The following is a 16,612-nucleotide window of genomic DNA, read 5'->3' on the forward strand; positions in this document are numbered from 1 at the left end:
CTAAACTCAAGGATATACAAGCCCAGTCGCTCCAATCTTTCAACATAAGATAGTCCTGCCATTCAAGGAATTGACCTCGTGAACCTACGCTGAACTCCCTCAATAGGCAGAATCTCTTTCCTCAAATTTGGAGACCAGAACTGCACACAATATTCCAGTTGCGGTCTCACCAGGGCCCTGTACAGCTGCAGAAGAAACTCTTTGCTTCTATACTCAATCCCTCTTGTTATGAAGGCCAGCATGCTATTAGCTTTCTTGTACCTGCTGTACCTGCATGCTTGCCTTCATTGACTGGTGTACAAGAACACCCAGATTTCTTTGTACTGCCCCTTTACCTAACTTGACTCCATTTAGGTAGTAATCTGCCTTCCTGTTCTTGTCACCAAAGTGGATAACCATACATTAAACTGCATCTGCCATGCATCTGTCCACTCACCTAACCTGTCCAGGTCACCCTGTAATCTCCTAACATCCTCCTCACATTTCACCCTGCCACCCAGCTTTGTATCATAAGCAAATTTGCTAATGTGACTATTAATACCATCGTCTATATCATTAATATATATTGTAAAAAGCTGCGGACCCAGCACTGATCCCTGCAGTAGCCCACTGGTCACTGCCTGCCGTTCTGAAAGGGAGCCGTTTATCACTAGTCTTTGTTTCCTGTCAGCCAACCAATTTTCAATCCAAGTCAGTCCTTTGCCCCCAATACCATGCGCCCTAATTTTGCTCACTAACCTCCTATGTGGGACTTTATCAAAGGCTTTCTGAAAGTCCAGGTACACTACATCCACTGGGTCTCCCTTGTCCATCTTCAGAGTTATATCCTCAAAAAAATCCAGAACTCGCTGGTGGCTCTGCAGGTGGGAGGAGCGGGTGAAGCCCTTTCCACACTGAGAGCAGATTAACGCCCTCTCCATGAGATGGACCCTTTGGTAGATTACAGTGTAGATGTCTGAGTGAACCCCTTCCCGCACACAGAGCATGTGAACGGCCTCTCCGATGTGGACCTGCTGGTGGATCAGCAGGGTGTAAGAATCGACAAATCCCTTCCTGCACTCAGAGCAGGTGAACGGCCTCTCCCCCAGGTGAACCCGCTGGTGTTTCAGGACGTGGAATGCATCGATGAATCGCTGCCCACACAGAGAGCAGGAGAACGGCCTCTCCCTACTGTGAACCTGCTGGTGTGACTACAGGTGGGACGACTGAATGAATCATCTCCCACAATGGTGGCAGATGAACGGCCTCTCCCTGGTGTGAACTTGCTGGTGTGTCTGCAGGCTGCACAGCCAACTGAATCCCTTCCCACACACTGAGCAAGAGAACGGCGTCTCCCCAGTGAGAACGCGTCTGTGGGTGTGTAGCCCCAATGGGGAAGGGAACCCTTTCCCACAGTCCCCACATTTACATGGTTTCCCCATGAGGGGAGCATTCTTTGTGTCGCGCTGGGTTTGAAATTCAAAACAGAATGGATACATAGTCTCTCCCCACTGTGAGGGGTGAGATTTTGATCTTCAAAGCTGAGTAAATTGTTTGACGCATTTTTCACAGAGCATACTGAATCTCCCTCACTCGGGTGTCTCAGTATTATTCCTGCCATCCCAGTGTTCAAAATCTCTCACACAGACAAAAGCAAACATTTCTTCTCGAATTCAATGGCTGCTGATATTCAAGGCCCATTGATTCAAGTGGCTCTGTCAGAAGATGACGTATCATTTGTTTTCAGATTTCTTTCTGCATGTCTTCCTTCAAAAAAAATCACAAATTGAGTGATCACTGTCAGTACTGTTAAATGAACATAACAGCGGTGGCAATGCCTGTAGATTGCTAGATGAGTGCTGACCATATATTATGCAGGACGCAGAAAACCCTCATGCGACAAGATAGCCTTAAGTGTGGATGGAGGAAAACGTAATTTAGATCGCAATAACCTGGAACAAGCTGTTGACAAAGGTGCTGAAAATGGAGCTGAATCAAGAATATGATAATGAAATGTCAAGACTGCTTCGGAAAATAAAGCCAGTGAAGTTACTGCATGATTTCCTGCTGTCCTAGTAAATAAAAAAGAGACAAGCGATATAGAACGTAACTCTATTACTGCATTAGAAGGTGAAAAACCATAGCCACAAAGTTTTTATAACAGCCAACAATATCAGATATACACCATATGAAGCAACAGATGTTTACATTTGAAATCAATGTGCCAATCCCTTAAATACTGCTCAGTTCCATGAGAAACTACCCTTATAATTCTGAACATGAGGAAAGAAGTAAACCTTTTCCAGGGTGCAAACTCTATACGTGCCAAACTGAGGGAATACACAAGGAAAATATCTTTGAGAGGGACAGAGAGCATCTGAGCACCTTTGGAGAGCCTGCTCCCTCCATGGAGTCACTCCAGTTGCTACAAGTGAACAGTCTCCACCCCCAGCACACCCCGCCACGCCTCTCTCTCCCCCGCTCCCAGGATGAGGAATGGAAAGGGGGAGACATTGCTTTGCTCCCAGATGTTACCCAGAGGGAGGGAGTTTCACTCTGAAATTGACAGGGCTACCTCCACATTGTGACATCCACAATGGGGTGGGGGGGGGCGCACTGCGCCTGCGCTGCCGTGCAGCTGAGGCACATGGGGAGGGGAGGACACTTTGCAAACTCCTTTCACTCTTCTCCACGTCAATGCAGTTTGAGTTCAAGCAAAGCATGGGGTTTAATTTTAGCTTTACAGTCTCAGAAGACGCCCACCTCTGTGAATCCAACACTTTACTCTCCCCTCCACTCCGTGGAAATATCGATTTGAGAGACTCCAGAGTTGGAGTTGCTACCATACCTGCTGTAGGGGGTTTGGCATAAGCTGTTTATTTTAATGAACCATTTCAATTCAACCTCATGCTTACCATTCAAATACTAATTTTACACAGAGGGTGGTTGATGTGTGGAATGAACCACCTCAGGAAGCTGTGGATGCGGGTACAATAAAAAGACATTTGTTTTAGTACATAAATAGGAAAGGTTTGGAGGGATACAGGCCAACAGCAGGCAGGAGAGACTGATTTAGTTTGGGATTATGGTTGGCATGGAGTGGTTGGATCAAAGGTCCATGACCATGCTGTATGACTCAATGGTAAGTTCATAGTTCCTTGAAAGGGGAAACTATGTTCATAGACAGCATATTGAAGAAGGTGTTTGATATGCCTGCCTTTATTGGTCAGTGCACTGAGTGCAGGAGTCGGGAGGTCATGTTGGGACTGTAGAAGACATTGGTTAGGCCACGTTTGGAGTATTGCATGCAATTCTGGTACCAGCGATCCCACCCTGACACACCATAAACCAGAGATAGTGACTGAAATTGACTCTGATACAAAATCAAATCATTAAATTGCTGCAGTGCAGAAAGAGGCCATTTGTCTCATTGAATGCATTGGGTATAGCAGTTGGGAGGTCATGTTGTAGCTGTACAGGACATTGGTTCGGCCACTTTTGGATTATTGCATTCGATTCTGGTCTCCCGACTATAGGATAGGAACGATGTTGTGAAACTTGAAAGTGTGCAGAAAAGATTGAGAAGGATGTCGCCAGGGTTGGAGGGTTTGTGGTATAAGGAGATCCTGAATAGGATGGGGCTGCTTCCCTGGAGTGTCGGAGGCTGAGGGGTGATCTTATGGACATTTATAAAATCATGAGGGGCACGGATAGAGTAAATAGGCTAGAAGAAGTGGTGGATGCTGGTACAATTACAACATTTAAAAGGCATCTGGATGGATGTGTGAATAGGAAAGGTTTGGAGGGATATGGGCTAAATGCTGGCAAATGGGACACTAGATTGATATAGGACATCTTGTCAGCATGGATGTGTTGGATCAAAAAGTCTATTTCCGTGCTATATATCTCTATGTCTATTTGATAACCGATGCTTTATTGCTGTTGATGTAAATATTGTTCGGGAGAGAGAATTCCTCAAGTAGGGGATGATAAGAATCCAGGGACACCCCTAATTTTGGTTTACTATCTAATGAACACACGTTAAGCACCAAATGTGCATTTATGTCTAATTTTGTTTCATTTTTCTTGTTTTATTCCCTGCTCCGATGACTCTCAGTCTGGATGGTTGTCAGGCTGAGAATATTGTGGATTGGGCCTTGATCGACTGAATGTTTTATTGCTCTGGAAGGTGTAAAAGGCGCTCAAAGTTTCAGCAGAAAGCCAGCTGAGCTGAGAACAAACAACATCTTACTCTGTAGGAACAGGGAGAAGAGGACAGAGAAATCAGGACCTGAAATCCGAGCTGACACCAGAGTACCATGTTGTTAGTGCTTTGATTAGCAGTGCCAACCCTCTACCTTTACCTCGCTTCCTATTCAACTTGAATGCCACGTACCCCCTCAATATTCAGATCCAATCCTTGTCATCCTGAAGCCATGTCCCCGTAAGGAGTCTCAGATCATCATTATTCTCTTCAATTTGTACAGTCAATTCATTCAGTTTTGTTACATTGCAGCACACATTCAGCCCTACAGTCTTCGGTTTCAATTCTTGTGTTCTGTTGAATCCAGTTTTGATTGATTAGATTCGATTCCCTACAGTGTGGAAACAGGCCCTTCGGCCCAACAGGTCCACACCGACACCCTGAAGAGTGACCCACCCAGACCCATTTCTTTCTGATTAATGAACCTAACACTAGGGAAAATTTAGCATGGTCATTTGACCTGACCTGCACATCTTTGGACTTTTACTTTCCGTGTCCCTTTCTATCATTCTCTGATGTTCATTTCCACATCACTACATTGCTCACCTGCCTTGATACGGATTGGCCATAAAAAATGCATGTTTATACATTCCCAGTAATAGAAGCAGGAGTAGGTCATTGAGCTACTCCACCATTCATAAAGATCATGGCTCATCAATCCATCGTCTCAGCTCCTCTTACCTGCATTATCCTGACTATCCTAAATTCACCTACCATACAAGATCCCATCGAACTATGTCTTGAATATGGCTGCTTCTACTGCTTCCTTGGGCAGAGAATTCCATAGATTCACCACTCTCTGGGAAAAGCAGTTCCTTCTCCTCTGTCTTAAACCTACTCCACCAAATCTTGTGACCTAGTCTCACTCACCGGCAGAAATGACTAGATAGGGTGGGTATGGGTGGCATGCTCATCGGATGGGTCAGTGTGGACTTGATGGGACGAATGGCCTGCTTCCACGCTGTAGTGATTCTATGATTTACCGCAGTTGTGTTTGCCATGGACCGCAGCACCAGTACCTCCCACCTTCTGCAAATCGAAAGACAAGTCCCACCCTGCCCTCTTGTACGTGTGTTATCTAACAGCGTAATCATTTCTAGTGAATCCCAGCCCACACCTCCCGCTGCTGCCAGTAACCTTTACAAAGCTGATGAGACAATGCTATACCTGCAGTACTGAACATTGTAAGGCTTCTAACGATGCCAGTTACTGATTCACCACTCCCACTGATGGACAGCATTGGAAATACAATGTTGGAGGCTGAAAGAAATGAGCAGTTTAAAACAAAAACCCACCTAACCCTTCACAGGCTCCCTGCTCAGCACACTTTACTTAAATCACTTCAACTCCACATTGCAACAAATTCCCACTTTCCACCAATATCCTGAATGTCCTCACTCAGTTGCTGTCTCACAAATGAAAGATTTCATTGTAGCTTCCAGAAAGGACAAAACATCTTTGAAAGCTGCTTTGAAAGTCCAGTCTTCACAATGACACTTCTGCTTTCCTTCAGTCCAAATTGTCCGTGCTGACCAGATATTCCAAATTAACATCGTCTCATTTGTCAGCACATAACCCATACCCCTCTCAATTCTCCCTATTACCAGATGTCTTTTGAAATGCTTTAATTATACCAGTCTCCACCACTTCCTCTGGCAGCTCATTCTATACACACAACACCCTCTGTGTGAGAAAGGTTTGTGCAAAGTTCCTTTTAAATATTTCCCCTCTCACCTCAGACCTCTGACCACTAGTTTTGGACTCCCCTACTCTGGAGAAAAGATTTTGGCTATTCACCCTATCCATGCTCCTTATGAACTTCTATAAAGTCACCCCTCAGCCCCCAATGATCCAGAGAAAACAGCCCCAGCCTATTCAGCCTCTCCATATAGATCAAACCCTCCAACTCTGGCAATAGCCTTGTAAATCGTTTCCAAATCCATACAAAGGTTTGTAACACTTTTCCTGTAGCAGGGAAACCAGAACCGAATACAGTATTCCAAAAGTGGCCTAATCAATGTCCGGTACAGCCGCAACATGACCTCCCAACATCTGTATTGAAATGCACTGACCTATAAAAGCAAATATACCAAACACCTTCTTTGCTATCCTGTCAACCCGCGACTCCACTATGAACCAGCACTCCATGGTATGTTTATTCAACAACACTCCCCATTAAATGTGCAGATCCTTTTCTGATCTGCCTTTCCAAAATCCATATTTCAAAATGGGGTCAAGAAACGTATAAGCCGTGATTGAATGGTGGAGCAGATCTCTTGGGCTAAATGGCTTAATTTCTGCGCCTATGTCGTTTGGTCTCTTGCTGTCCTGGAGACAGTGAGAGAATTGGAAGCAGGAATAGGTCATTTGTCTTTCCAGCTGGCACCAGTATTGAACAGTTCATAACTGGATATAAATATACCTGCATCTAGATGGATAGCTAGGACTTTTTTCACTGGAGCATCAGAGGTTGAGAGGTGACCTTAGAGAGGATTATAAAATCATGAGAGGTATAGATGAGGTGAACGGCAGGTATTCTTTCCCTCGTGTGGGTGGTTCAAGATGAGGGAGCAAATTTTGAAGGTGAAGAAAGAAATATTTTAAAAAGACATGAGGGGCACCTTTTTTTTAAAGATAAAGAGTAGTTTGTGTGAGGAATCAATGTCCAGAGGAGTTGCTGGATGCAGGTACAGTTACAATGTTTAAAAGACATTTGGATAAGTACATGAATAGGAAAGGTTCGGAGGGGTATAGGCCAATCATTGGCAGGTGGGACCAGTTTAGTTTCAGAACACCGCCAGCATGGACTAGTTGGACTGAATGGTCTGTTTCTGTGCTGTTCGACTCTGTAACTGTTCTGTACTGGTTTTAAAACCATTTTCTTGCCTTCTCCCATAACTTCTTTGTTCTTCAAAGTCACATGAACTCAGCCTTGAATACATTCAATAACCGACCTAACTGCAGGAAGACATCCCCACTTCTGAACTCAATTCCTCTTGCTGATATACCACTTGCTTTGCTCATTGCTTGCTGCACTTTCTGACAACTGGCAGTGACTGGTGTAGAAGGACACTGAGGCCCCTTGGTTTATCCACACATCACTCCTGATGAAGGGCTCGTGCCCGAAACGTCGACTCTCCTCCTCCTCAGTTGCTGCCTGACCGATTGTGGTTTTCCAGCGCCACAATATTCAACTCTGATCTCCAGCATCTCACTTTCGCCACATCTCAACATATCACCATTTAAATAATGCACCTCCTTTCTGCTATTTTGTTTACACTGCAAAGGCTAGAACTTCACATTGTGGTACTGCATTTGCCATGTGTTTGCAAGTTGACACACAGACCTGGATCAACTTTTCCAGAGTCTGGCCCCTCCCTCGGTTCACTCTTGAACCCCAGAATGAAAACGTGGTGAGAAAAACACTGTTGTACTCACAAATGTTAGACAGAGGAAGGAAGTTACAGTCTGAGGTGAAGTTTAACCTTATGCAGAGAGAAAAGAACAGCAGCAGCAGCTTCAGAGCTCACGGTCCAACCTCCGCGTTTCCACAATGGCCGGCTCTGATTGACAGGAGGACCAGACTCCTTCCGGTCCTCCAACGTTCTCCACTGCTCCATGGAAAGCAGCTCGCGCGCCATTTCTGCGGACACCCAAGAGTATGCGCAGTGCTTTGCTGACACTGGCGGTCATGCGCAGTACTTGCTGTCACCGCGGAGCATGCTCAGTGTACAGGAATTTGTTACAAATTTTAAAGTTAAAAATCACAAAGCACCTGGTGATAGTCCAACAGACTTATTTGGAAGCACTAGCTTTCGGAGCCCTGCTCCTTCATCAGCTGATTGTAGAGTATAACATCGTAAGACACAGAATTTATGATCTTATGATCTTATATTCCACAACCACCTGATGAAGGAGCGGCGCTCCGAAAGCGAGTGCTTCCAAACAAGCCGATTGGACTGTAACCTGGTGTTGTGTGATTTTTAACTTCGTACACCTTAGTCCAACACGGGCACCTCCCGATCATGACAAATATTAAGCCTCCAAATGCGAATACGAGAGAAAAATGACGAAGCTATTTTATTTTGCCGATTTTTTTCCCCCTGTGCCTCCACATTTTATTTCTTTTGCATTTTGTCAGGCTGCTCAACGTTTCTGCCTTTTCCGCAGGGTAGAGGTATTCCAAAACTAGATGATAAAGGTTTAGGGTGTGGGGGAAAGATTTTAAAAGATCTAAAAGTCGAGGAATAGAACATTCACCCCTTGCTGGGCGAAAGTGAGGACTGCAGATGCTGGAGATTAGGGTCGAGAGTGTGGTGCTGGAAAAGCACAACAGGTCAGGGAGCATCCGAGGAGCAGGAGACTCGACGTTTCGGGCAAAACCCTTCGTCAGGAAATAGCCATGGGGAACTGCAGGGCTGTAGCGTAAACGAGTGAGTCTAAGTGGAATGCTGTTGGGAAAGTCGGTGTGAATGGCCTGTAGGGATGATATGGTTCCACTGCCTTAGCCACGCGTATTTTGAGAAATGTGGGAGGAGTGGGTTCCAGTTCGTTGGACACTGACACGAGTCCTGGAGAAGGTGGCATTTGTGCTGTCTCTCTCTTCACATTCTGGCCCCCTGTCCATTTTCTCCCCATCCACTGCCCCCTGCCTATTCTCTCTCCTCACACTGCACCCTCTATTCTCTCCCCCAGCCCTCTGAACCCCAGTCTGTTCCCCTGTCCATTTCCCTCCCTTCTCCATCACCACCAGAAACCCCTTCACCCTCTCCATCCCCACAATCGTCCTTTCTCGTGCCTCAGCCCTCTTTGATCGCTGTATGAAGTCTTTCTCAGGGAAGAGAGAGAATGGATGGTGATGACTTTACCTGGGAAACACGGCATGTGAGAAATAGCTGATTTTTAAAATTGAGAATAACTAATATCAAATATTCAGAAACTTCGTTACAGTAGGGAAGAATGTTATTTTTTTTTTCAAAACAAAAGCTGCACAAATCTTTCTGAAACTTGCATTGATGTATGTGCAGTTAGGCCACAACAAAGGACAGGCTGTAAGGAGTGAATGAGTGAATAAAAGACAAGTCCAACCTTGCTCTCGAGGAGAAAATGAAAAATGCAGATGCTGGCGATCAGAGTCGAGAGTGTGGTGTTGGAAAAGCACAGCAGGTCCGGCAGCATCCAAGGAGCAGGAGAATCGACGTTTCCTGCATCGACACTTGGCACTCGGCCATCGCTCCTTCAATCCCCCTGTGATGGCGTGTGAACTCGCTGGTGCTTCCGCAGGTGGGAGGAGCAGGTGAATCCCTTCCGGCACATGCAGCAGGTGAATAGCCTCTCTCCAGGGTGGAGCCGCTGGTGGGTCAGCAGTGCAGCTGACTGAGTGAAACCTCTCCCGTACATGGGGCAGTGAATGGCTTCTCTCCCTTGTGGACCCTCTCGTGCGTCTCCAGATGGCTGATCCGACTGAAGCCCTTCCTGCACACCGAGCAGGTGAATGGCCTCTCCCGGTGTGAATGCGTCTGTGGGTTTCCAGCAGGGATGGGGAAGGGAATCCATTCCCACAGACCCCACATTTCCAACGTTTCCCCTTTGGATGGAGCTTTCCTTGTGTTGCTCTGGGATTGAAATTACAAACAGAACGGGTACATAGCCTTTCCCACCTTGAGGGGTGAGACTTTGATTCCTCCAAGCTGAGTAAATGGTTTGAAGCACTTTTCACAGTCAGCGCACTGAATCTCCCTCACTCGGTGTCTCAGTATTCTTCCTGCCACAGGACTGTCCAAAATCTCTCAAACAAACAAAAGCAAACATGCCTTCTTGATTGGAATGGCTGCTGATATTCAAGTCCCAATGAATCAAGTGGCTCTGTCAGAAGTTGATGTATCATTTGCTGTAAGATTTCTTTCTGCACGTCTTCTTGCAAAGAAAAATCACAAAATAAGTGATCACTGTCAGTACAGTTAATGAACATAACATAGGTGGCAATTCCTGTAGATTGCCAGATGTCTGCTGATCACATATTATCCAGGCCACAGAAACCTGAAAACACTCATGCAGCCAGATAGCCTGGGCTGTGCATGGAGGAAAAGTTCATTTCAGTGACAATAACATGGAACAAACTGCCTACAAAGATGCTGGAAATGGAGCTGAATCAAGGATATGAAAATGAAATGTTAAGGCTGGTTGAGAAAAGAAAGGCAGTAAAATTGCTGAATGACTTCCTGCTGACCTATTAAATAAAAAATTATGACAAAAAAGGACGTAACTCCATTCCTACATTAGACGGTGAATAATAATTACAAAGAAACTTTTACAACAGCCAACAATATCAGATATACACCATATTGAACAAAGAACAAAGAAAGTTTACAGCCCAGGAACAGGCCCTTCAAGCCTGAGCCGATCCAAATGTACTGTCTGAACCTGTCGGTCAATTCCTAAGCATCTGTATCCCTCTACTCCCCACCCACTCATGCATTTATCCAGATGCATCTTTCATGAATCGAGGGTGCCTGCCTCTACCACCTCTGCTGGCAACGCGTTCCAAACGCCCACCACCCTCTGTGTGAAGTAAAACGCGTTTTTGCTTTGAATAAGTGCTGCCCTTGCCGCGTTCATTGTAACGGGAGCTCTGCCCCATCCCTGATTCAGGCAGTCGAATCTCGTTAACTGAAGCTGCTTTTTGAGAATATTGACTGGCCGTTTTTGCACAAGGCAGTATAAGAAACAAGGGCTCGTCCGGGATTTGAACCCGGGATCTCTCGCATGCCCACGCACCAGAACGCCCGAAGCAAGAATCATACCCCTAGACCAACGAGCCACAGGCCCCAGACGTCTTACATTTTTTGAGCAATGTGCCAATCCCGTAAATACTGTTCAGTTCCTTGTGAATCTCACCTTTTCGTTGTGAACATGAGGAAAGGAGCAATCCTTTTCTAAGGTGCAAACTGTATACGTGCCAAACTGAGGGAATACGCAAGCAAAATAGCTTTAAGAGAGATAGAAAGTATTTGAGCACCTTTGGAGTATCTGCTCCCTCCCTGGATTCACTCCGGTTGCGACAAGTGAACAGTATTTCGACCACCCCGACCACCCCTTCCCCCTCGCTGCTGGAGGATGGTATATGGAAAGGGGGAGACATTGCTTGGCTCCCAGATGTTGCCCAGAGGGAGGGAGTTTCACGCTGGAACTGACAGGGTTGCATCCGTTTTGTGACGTCAACAATGGAGGGCGGGCCAGACAGCTGCTCTGCAGTTGAGGCACGTGTGGAGGGGAGGACACTTTGCAAATCCCACTCTCCTCTAAGTCAATGCAGTTTGAGTTCAAGTAAAGCAAGGGGTTTAAATATACTTTAGAAAACCTCCTTTGTGCCGTGGGAAAACTCCGGCCGCGGGAAATGCAGTATTACAGATTCATAGTAACCTTCCTACCCTCCAACCTCCAACCCTGGCAACATCCTTGTAAATATTTTCTGCACCTTTTCTAGATTCACAACATCTTTCCGATAGGAAGCAGACCAAAATTACATGCAATATTCCAAACGTGGCCTGACCACTGTTCTGTACAGTGGCAGCATGAGCTCCCAACATCTATCCTCGATGCTCTGACCAACAAAGGAAAGCACACCAAACGCCTTCTTTACTATCCAATCTGCCTGCGTCTCTACTTTTAAGGAACTATCAACCTGAACTCCAAGGTCTCTTTGTTCAGCAACACTTCCAAGGAACTTACCATTAAGTGTAAAAGTCCTGCTCTGATTTGTTTTTCCAAAATGCAGCACCTCATATTTATCTACATTAACCTCCAACTGCCATTCCTCAGCCCATTGGCCCATCTGCACAAGGTCCCGTTGTGATCTGAGGTAACCTTCTTTACTGTCCACTTCGCCTCCAATTTTGGTGTCATCTACAAACTTGCGAACTATACCTCCTCCGTTTGCATACAAATCATTTATATAAATGACAAAAAGTAGCGGACCCAGCATCAATCCTTGTGACACACCATTGGTCACAGGCCTTCAGTCTGAAAAGCAACCCTCCATCACCACCCTCTGTCTTCTGCCTTCTAGCCAGTTCTGTATCCAAATGGTTAGTTGTCCCTGCATGCCATGAGGTTAGACCTTGCTCACCAGTCTCCCATGAGGAACCTTGATGAACGCCTTCCTGAAGTCCAGAGAGATCAAGTCCACCGCTCTGCCCTCATCAATCCACTTTGTTACTTCTTCAAAAAACCCAATCATGTTCATGAGACATGATTTCCCAAGCAGAAAGCCATTCTGACTATCCCTAATCAATTCTTGCCTTTCCAAATACATGTAAATCCTGTCTCTTAGGATTCTCTCCAAAATCTTGCCTATCACGGATGTCAGGTTCACTGGTCTATAGTTTCCTGGCTTTTCCTTCCCACCTTTCTTAAATAGCGGCAACACATTAGCCACCCTCTAGCCTTCCGGCACCTCACCTGTGACTATTAATGATACAAATATCTCAGCAAGAGGCCCAGCAATCACTTCCCCAGTTTCCCATAGAGTTCTAGCGTACTCCTGATCAGGTCCTTGGGATTTATCCACTTTTATGCATATCAAGATATCCAGCAATTTCTCATCTGTAATATGGGCATTTTTTCAACATGTCACCATCTACTTTCTCACATTCTATATCTTGCATGCCCTTCTCCACAGTAAACACTGGTGCACAATATCTGTTCAGTATCCCGCACCCCCCGGCCCATCTACTGCAGCTCCACATAAAGGCCGCCTTGCTGATCTTTCTGGGGCCGTATTCTCTCCCTTGTTATCCTTTTGTCCTTAATGTATTTATAAAATCCCTTTGGATTATCCATGACTCTATTTGCCAAAGCTATCTCATGTCCCCTTTTTGCCCTCATGATATCCCTCTTAAGTATGCTCATACTGCCTTTGTACTCTAAGGATTCACTCGATCTCTCTGCCGATATCTGATATAGAACATAGAACATAGAAGAATACAGCGCAGTACAGGCCCTTTGGCCCTCGATGTTGCGCCGATCCAAGCCCACCTAACCTATACTAACCCACTATCCTCCATATACCTCTCCAATGCCCGCTTAAATGCCCATAAAGAGGGAGAGTCCACCACTGCTACTGGCAGGGCATTCCATGAACTTACGACTCGCTGAGTGAAGAACCTACCCCTAACTTCAGTCCTATATCTACCCCCCCTTAATTTAAAGCTATGCCCCCTTGTAATACCCGACTCCATACGCGGGAAAAGGTTCACACTGTCAACCATATCTAACCCCCTAATCATCTTGTACACCTCAATCAAGTCACCCCTAAACCTTCTTTTCTCTAATGAAAACAGCCCCAAGTGTCTCAGTCTTTCCTCATACGATCTTCCTTCCATACCAGGCAACATCCTGGTAAACCTCCTCTGCACCCGTTCCAGTGCCTCCACATCCTTCCTATAGTATGGCGACCAAAACTGCACACAATATTCCAGATGCGGCCGCACCAGAGTCTTATACAACTGCATCATGACCTCAGGACTCCGGAACTCAATTCCTCTACCAATAAAAGCCAGTACGCCATATGCCTTCCTCACCGCACTATTTACCTGGGTGGCAACTTTCAGAGATCTGTGTACATGGACACCAAGATCCCTCTGCTCATCCACACTACCAAGTATCCGACCATTAGCCCAGTACCCCATCTTTTTGTTATTCTTCCCAAAGTGAATCACCTCACACTTAGCTACATTGAATTCCATTTGCCACCTTTCTGCCCAGTTCTGCAGCTTCTCTATATCCTGCTGTAACCTGCCACATCCTTCCTCAATGTCAACAACTCCTCCGACTTTCGTATCATCCGCAAACTTGCTCACCCAACCTTCTAACCCCTCTTCCAGGTCATTTATAAAAATGACAAACAGCAATGGTCCCAAAACAGATCCTTGCGGAACACCGCTAGTGACGGCACTCCATGAAGAAACTTTGCCATCAACTACTACCCTCTGTCTTCTTCCATCCAGCCAATTCCTAATCCAAACCTCCAACTCACCCTCAATGCCATATCTCCGTATTTTCTGCAGTAGCCTACCATGGGGAACCTTATCAAACGCCTTACTAAAATCCATATATACCACTACTACCGCTTTCCCCTCATCAACCTCCTTCGTCACCTTTTCAAAGAATTCAATAAGGTTTGTGAGGCACGACCTGCCCTTCACAAAACCATGCTGACTATCCTTGATCACATTATTCCTATCCAGATGTGCATACATCCTATCCCTTACAATTCTCTCTAAGACTTTGCCCACAACAGAAGTGAGACTCACCGGCCTATAGTTACTAGGGTTATTCCTACTCCCCTTTTTGAACAAGGGAACCACATTTGCTATCCTCGAACAAGGGAACCACATTTGCTATATGTGCATCCTTCTTTATCTTAACCAATATCTCATTTTCTCTCGTCATCCAGCATTCCCCAACCTACCAGCCTTTCCTTTCCCCCCAACAGGAATATAGTCTACATCAGACAATCACCTGATGAAGGAGCATCACTCCAAAAGCTCGTGTGCTTCCAAGTAAATCTGTTGGACTATAACCTGGTGTTGTGTGATTTTTAACTTTGTACACCCCAGTCCAACACCAGCATCTCCGATTCAGGAATATACTGTATCTGGACTCTTGTTATCTCATATTTGAAGGCTTCCCATTTTCCAGCAGTCCTTTAACCTGCGAACATCTGCCCCCAATCAGCTTTTGAAAGATCTTGCCTAATACCTGAGTCTTCCTCCAATTTAGAACTTCAACTTTTAGATCTGATATATTATTTTCAATCACTATTCTAATGTTCATAGAATTATAGTTGCTGGCCCTTAGGTTTTGCACCCTCGCCAGTATGTACATCCATATTGTGAATTAGAAAATGTCCTTGGACACACTTAACAAATTCCTATATTTGGCAGACAGGTAAATAGGCAGGAGTTATACCTTGGGTCCACTCTTTCTTCATTCCCATCAACCCTAACCCCATTCCCACCCCAATAGTCCAACGGCACTTTCCCCTGCAACTGCCGAATGTGTGACACCAGCCCATTTACTTGCTCCCTCCTCACTATCCAAGGGCCCAAACTTACCTTCCAGGTGAAGCAGCACTTTACCTGCACTTCCCACAACCTAGTCTACTGCATTTGCTGCTCATAATGTGGTCTCATCTACATTGGGGAAAACGAAGCATAAACTGGGTGACTGCTGCACAAAACATCTACGTTCTACCTGCAAAAAAGACCCTGAGGTTCCGGTTGCCTGCCAATTCCACACCCCACCCTGTTCCCTGGCCAACATCTCTGTCTCAGGTTTGCTGTCGTGTTCCAGCGAAGCTCAGCACCAGCAGAACGAAGAGCACCGAATATTACACTTGGGGACCATACATCCATCTGGTCCCAATATCGAATTCAATAATTCTAGGGCCTGAAATCCATAGTATCCTCGTCCCTTCCACACACACTATCTCCTGCATATAAACCAACGTTTTCCCAATCACCATCAGTTCTGTGGAAGGGTCACCGGCAACTCCTGTTCTTTGTTTCTGATACACAGCATCCACAGTTCTTTCTCCTTTTTATTGAGGTAGAGTTGGAAATTGTTTCGAGAGACAGAAGGAGAGGAGGGAGAGACAGAACAGACATGAACTGTTGATCTCCCTTGTTTCTCAGAACGTAAAATCATTGCAGTGCGATCACTTCCCTGAAGCATGAATAAAGGGTGCAGGGTATGCGTGAGCTTGTGGCGCAACGGTAGCGCGTCTGACTCCAGATCAGAAGGTTGCGTGTTCAAATCACGTCAGGCTCACTAACGTCAACTTCTTACATTTCAAATCAATAAAGGAGGACGTTTCCTCCGAATATCTGTTGAGCCAAATATTCTTTGCGGAAACGTTCGATCACTCTCGTCTGACGGCCCCTCTCCACATGAATGGTGAGCCGAAACTTGATGAACGGCGTCAGTAAAATCCAATGCCGGACACTGATTTGGTTCAATCGATTTTTTTGCCAAGCGTAATTCACCGAGAGGATGCTGCTTTGTGAAACAGCGTGGGGAATTACTGCAGGGCCTCCTGTGCATGGGACACACCGCGAACGGATGTGTTTCACCTTCACCAGTTTATTCCTATCTCGGAGAAGAGGGGTTTGATGATTCGGTTCATAGCAGCCAGACAGAGGACAGGAGAAGAGCACTCAGACCTTCACAAGCTTGTCACCACAGCTGGGTCACCGTGGCCCGTGTATCAGTATGGGATAGTGAGCTGCATCTACTGACTGGAAGCACAGCAAATTGGAGTGCTGGTGGGACTGTCACACAGGAGAAAACGGCTTCAACCTATCAACT

At 45.8% G+C, this 16,612-nt stretch overlaps 1 non-coding gene across 1 annotated transcript; it reads left to right on the forward strand.

Moving 5' to 3' along the window:
* Nucleotides 1–16,003: 16,003 nt before the first annotated feature.
* Nucleotides 16,004–16,075, forward strand: trnaw-cca (transfer RNA tryptophan (anticodon CCA)). Its single transcript has one exon. It is a non-coding gene; the product is annotated as a tRNA-Trp (tRNA).
* The last annotated feature ends 537 nt before the right edge of the window (nucleotides 16,076–16,612 follow it).

Source organism: Chiloscyllium plagiosum, unplaced genomic scaffold (genome assembly GCF_037043375.1).
Source record: "Chiloscyllium plagiosum isolate Xiang-an unplaced genomic scaffold, Cpla_swu_hap1 HiC_scaffold_27, whole genome shotgun sequence".
Classification (NCBI taxonomy): domain Eukaryota; kingdom Metazoa; phylum Chordata; class Chondrichthyes; order Orectolobiformes; family Hemiscylliidae; genus Chiloscyllium; species Chiloscyllium plagiosum.